The sequence below is a fragment of the Lolium rigidum genome, chromosome 4 (assembly GCF_022539505.1).
Source record: "Lolium rigidum isolate FL_2022 chromosome 4, APGP_CSIRO_Lrig_0.1, whole genome shotgun sequence".
Lineage (NCBI taxonomy): Eukaryota > Viridiplantae > Streptophyta > Magnoliopsida > Poales > Poaceae > Lolium > Lolium rigidum.
The window spans coordinates 17,718,061-17,724,214 of record NC_061511.1 but is presented as its reverse complement, the minus strand read 5'-3'; positions in this window follow the sequence as shown (position 1 = coordinate 17,724,214).

The window sequence follows — 6,154 nt, the reverse complement described above, 5'->3', positions numbered from 1 at the left end:
TGGTTTCACAAATCCTAGTAAGGAAATATTCTCGGAATTGGACGAAATCAACGCCAGGGGCCTATTTTTCCACGAAGCTTCCAGAAGACCGAGGGAGATACGAAGTGGGGCCACGGGGCGCCGCCACACTAGGGCGGCGCGGCCTAGGGGGGTCTGCGCGGCCCTAGCGTGTGGGGCCCCCGTGACTCCTCCGACTCTACCCTTCCGCCTACTTAAAGCCTTCATCGCGAAACCCCCAGTACCGAGAGCCACGATACGGAAAACCTTCCAGAGACGCCGCCGCCAATCCCATCTCGGGGGATTCAGGAGATCGCCTCCGGCACCCTGCCGGAGAGGGGAATCATCTCCCGGAGGTCTCTTCATCGCCATGATCGCCTCCGGATCGATGTGTGAGTAGTCCACCCCTGGACTATGGGTCCAGAGCAGTAGCTAGATGGTTGTCTTCTCCTCATTGTGCTATCATGTTAGATCTTGTGAGCTGCCTATCATGATCAAGATCATCTATTTGTAATGCTACATGGTGTGTTTGTTGGGATCCGATGAATATTGAATACTATGTCAAGTTGATTATCAATCTATCATATATGTTGTTTATGTTCTTGCATGCTCTCCGTTGCTAGTAGAGGCTCTGGCCAAGTTGATACTTGTAACTCCAAGAGGGAGTATTTATGCTCGATAGTGGGTTCATGCCTCCATTGAATCTGGGGGAGTGACAACAACCTCTAAGGTTGTGGATGTGTTGTTGCCACTAGGGATAAAACATTGATGCTTTGTCTAAGGATATTTGTGTTGATTACATTACGCACCATACTTAATGCAATTGTCTGTTGTTTGCAACTTAATACCGGAAGGGGTTCGGATGATAACCTGAATGTGGACTTTTTAGGCATAGATGCATGCTGGATAGCGGTCTATGTACTTTGTCGTAATGCCCTGATTAAATCTCATAGTATTCATCATGATATATGTATGTGCATTGTTATGCCTTCTTTATTTGTCAATTGCCCAACTGTAATTTGTTCACCCAACATCTGTTTATCTTGTGGGAGAGACACCACTAGTGAACTGTGGACCCCGGTCCAATTCTTTACATCTGAAATACAATCTACTGCAATTGTTCCTTACTGTTCTTCGCAAACAATTATCATCATCCACACTATACATCTAATCCTTTGTTTACAACAAGCCGGTGAGATTGACAACCTCATTACGTTGGGGCAAAGTACTTTGATTGTGTTGTGCAGGTTCCACGTTGGCGCCGGAATCCCTGGTGTTGCGCCGCACTACACTCCGCCACCAACAACCTTCACGTGATCCTTGACTCCTACTGGTTCGATAACCTTGGTTTCTTACTGAGGGAAAACTTACTGCTGTACGCATCACACCTTCCTCTTGGGGTTCCCAACGGACGTGTGTCTCACGCGCATCAAGCACTTTTTCTGGCGCCGTTGCCGGGGAGATCAAGACACGCTGCAAGGGGAGTCTCCCACATCCAATCTCTTTACTTTGTTTTTGTCTTGCTTTACTTTATTTACTGCTTTGTTTGCTCTCTATATCAAAAACACAAAAAAAATAGTTGCTAGTTTTAATTTATTTACTGTCTTGTTCTCTATATCGAAAACACAAAAAAAATTAGTTACTTGCATTTACTTTATTTATCTTTTGTTTATTTCATCATGTTTCCTCCTAAGGACACTCTAAAAGACATACCGGTAGGACGAGGGTCTATCATTGGGAAAGATAATATAGAAGATTTTTTCACTCATGTTAGTACAGCTGAAGATTTTGAAGATAGACACTTGGTAGAACTTGCTCCTACTTATGAAATTGCTGTTGCTTCTTTAGTACACATGTTGGAAACTAAATTTGTTAATCTCAATCCTATAATTCAACATATGTTTCTTACACTCCGTGATATGGAGGAAGGAGAAAAGAAAGATTTTGTCTTAGAAACCCTTCTTAAAGAATTTGGTGGTGTAGCAAGAGAGGCTAGAAAAGTCTTTATTAAATATAAGATGCTTGGCTCTTATACCAACTTTGCTAGTACCCTTGAAAAAATGGAAAAAGATAGATTAAAGTACACTAATAAAGTTAATTGTGAAGGGGACATTAAGACAACAATACCTTGTAAGCTCCTAGGAATGCATGAAGCTCTAGAAAATAACTATGGTTGGCTTGTTCCTGAAAATTTGTTTGATGAGAATAGCAAGCCTAAGAGTAATGAAAAAGGAGCCTCTGAAACTTACATAGAAAAGATACAATGCATAGTTGAGAAAACTCCAAAACCCTCTGTTGAAGCTTCATCTCTTGATAATACTTGATTCACACTTTCTGCACCTAGCTGAAAGGCGTTAAAGAAAAGCGCTTATGGGAGACAACCCATTATTTTACTTCTGCACTTTTGTTTTATATTTGAGTCTTGAAAGTTGTTACTACTGTAGCAACCTCTCCTTATCTTTATTTTATCTTTATTTTATTGCATTGTTGTGCCAAGTAAAGTCTTTGATAGTAAAGTCAATACTAGATTTGGATTACTGCGCAGGAACAGACTTCTTGCTGTCACGAAATTGAGCCGCGCCATCTGTAGAAAATTTAGAAAAATCTGCCAATTTACGTGCGTGATCCTCAGATATGTACGCAACTTTCATTCAATTTGGGCATTTTCATCTGAGCAAGTCTGGTGCCTCTAAAAAATTCGTCTTTACGGACTGTTCTGTTTTGACAGATTCTGCCTTTTATTTCGCATTGCCTGTTTTGTTATGTTTGATGGATTTCTTTGCTCCATTAACTTTCAGTAGCTTTGTGCAATGTCCAGAAGTGTTAAGAATGATTATGTCACCTCTGAATATATGAATTATGCACTGACCCTCTAATGAGATTGTTTTGAGTTTGGTGTGGAGGAAGTTTTCAAGGGTCAAGAGAGGAGGATGATACAATATGATCAAGAAGAGTGAAAAGTCTAAGCTTGGGGATGCCCCCGTGGTTCATCCCTGCATATTTTAAGAAGACTCAAGCGTCTAAGCTTGGGGATGCCCAAGGCATCCCTTCTTCATCGACAACTTATGAGGTCACCTCTAGTGAAACTATATTTTTATTCCGTCACATCTTATGTGCTTTACTTGCAGCGTCTGTTTGTTTTTGTTTTTGTTTTTGTTTGAATAAATCGGATCCTACCATTTTTTGTTTGGGAGAGAGACACGCTCCGCTGTTTCGTATGAACACATGTGTTCTTAGCTTTATCTTTAATGTTCATTGCGAAAGTTGGACTATTTCATTCATTGCTATATGGTTGGAAACGGAAAATGCCGCATGTGGTAAATGGTATAATGTCTTGAATAATGTGATACTTGGCAATTTTTGTGCTCATATAGATCATGTTTAAGCTCTTGCATCATGTACTTGCACCTATTAATGAAGAACTACATAGAGCTTGTTAAAATTTAGTTTGCATGATTGGTTTCTCTAGAGTCTAGATATTTTGTGGTTAAGGTGTTTGAACAACAAGGAGACAATGTAAAGTCTTATAATACTTACAATATGTTCATATGTGAGCTTTGTTGCACCTTTTATACTTGAGTTTGCTTCAAACAACCTTGCTAGCCTAGCCTTGTATTGAGAGGAATTCTTCTCGTGCATCCAAATCCTTTAGCCAAATACTATGCCACTTGTGTCCACCATACCTACCTACCACATGGTATTTCCCTGCCATTCCAAAGTACATTACTTGAGTGCTACCTTTAAAATTCTATTCTTTGTCTTTGCAATATATAGCTCATGGGACAAATAGCCTTAAAAACTATTGTGGTGAAGAATATGTACTTATGTGTCTTATTTCTTAATAAGTTGCTTGTTGAGCGGTAACCATGTTTCTGGGGACACCATCAACTTTTACACCTTTGTTGAATATCATGTGAGTTGCTATGCATGTTCGTCTTGTCTGAAGTAAGGGCGATTTTCATGATCAAATGGTTTGAGTATGCATATTGTTAGAGAAGAACATTGGGCCGCTAACTTAAGCCATGATTCATGGTGGAAGTTTCAGTTTGGACAACTAATCCTCAATCTCTTATGAGAATTTTAACTGTTGTTGAATGCTTATGCATTAAAGAGGAGTCCATTATCTGTTGTCTACGTTGTCCCGGTATGGATGTCTAAGTTGAGAATAATCAAAAGTGAGAAATCCAATGCGAGCTTTCTCCTTAGACCTTTGTACAGGCGGCATAGAGGTACCCCTTTGTGACACTTGGTTGAAACATATGCTATGCAATGATAATCCATGTTAATCCAAGCTAATTAGGACAAGGTGCGAGCACTATTGGTATACTATGCATGAGGCTTGCAACTTATAAGATATCTTATACATAACACATATGCTTTATTACTACCGTTGACAAAATTGTTTCTTGTTTTCAAAATGAAAAGCTCTAGCACAAAAACAGTAATCCACGCTTCCCTCTGCGAAGGGTCATTCTCTTACTTTATTGTTGAGTCAGTTTACCTATTCCTTCTATCTTAGAAGCAAACACTTGTATCAACTGTGTGCATTGATTCTTACATGTTTACCTATTGCACTTGTTATATTACTTTGTGTTTACAATTATCCATGAGATATACATGTTGAAGTTGAAAGCAATTGTTGAAACTTATATCTTCCTTTGTGTTGTTTCAAAACTTTCTACTAAGAATTTATTGCTTTATGAGTAACTCTTATGCAAGTCTTATTGATGCTTGTCTAGAAAGTATTATTCAAGAAAAGTCTTTGCTATATGATTCATTTGTTTACTCATTATCTTCATCATTGCTTCGAATCGCTGCATTCATCTCATATGCTTTACAATAGTATGATCAAGATTATGATAGCATGTCACTTCAGAAATTATCTTTGTTATCGTTTACCTACTCGAGGGCGAGTAGGAACTAAGCTTGGGGATGCTTGATACGTCCCAAACGTATCTATAATTTCTTATGTTCCATGCTACTTTTATGATGATACTCACATGTTTTATACACATTATATGTCATTATTATGCATTTTCCGGCACTAACCTATTGACGAGATGCCGAAGAGGCAGTTCTTGTTTTCTGCTGTTTTTGGTTTCAGAAATCCTAGTAAGGAAATATTCTCGGAATTGGACGAAATCAACGCCCAGGGGCCTATTTTTCCACGAAGCTTCCAGAAGACCGAGGGAGATACGAAGTGGGGCCACGGGGCGCCGCCACACTAGGTCGGCGCGGCCTAGAGGGGGCCCACGCGGCCCTAGCGTGTGGGGCCCCCGTGACTCCTCCGACTCTGCCCTTCCGCCTACTTAAAGCCTTCGTCGTGAAACCCCCAGTACCGAGAGCCACGATACGGAAAACCTTCCAGAGACGCCGCCGCCGCCAATCCCATCTCGGGGGATTCAGGAGATCGCCTCCGGCACCCTGCCGGAGAGGGGAATCATCTCCCGGAGGTCTCTTCATCGCCATGATCGCCTCCGGATCGATGTGTGGGTAGTCCACCCCTGGACTATGGGTCCATAGCAGTAGCTAGATGGTTGTCTTCTCCTCATTGTGCTATCATGTTAGATCTTGTGAGCTGCCTATCATGATCAAGATCATCTATTTGTAATGCTACATGTTGTGTTTGTTGGGATCCGATGAATATTGAATACTATGTCAAGTTGATTATCAATCTATCATATATGTTGTTTATGTTCTTGCATGCTCTCCGTTGCTAGTAGAGGCTCTGGCCAAGTTGATACTTGTAACAACAAGAGGGAGTATTTATGCTCGATAGTGGGTTCATGCCTCCATTGAATCTGGGGGAGTGACAGCAACCTCTAAGGTTGTGGATGTCTTGTTGCCACTAGGGATAAAACATCGATGCTTTGTCTAAGGATATTTGTGTTGATTACATTACGCACCATACTTAATGCAATTGTCTGTTGTTTGCAACTTAATACTGGAAGGGGTTCGGATGATAACCTGAAGGTGGACTTTTTAGGCATAGATGCATGCTGGATAGCGGTCTATGTACTTTTGTTATCACCAGATTTTAGACAAATCCAGAGGTGGGCCGGGCTTGGAAGATTACATGTGGAAGATTTCTGAAGCGGCCTGGCACGAAGGGTTTTGGGCTGAATTGCCCGTGTATCTTTATTTAGTAGTTTATTGT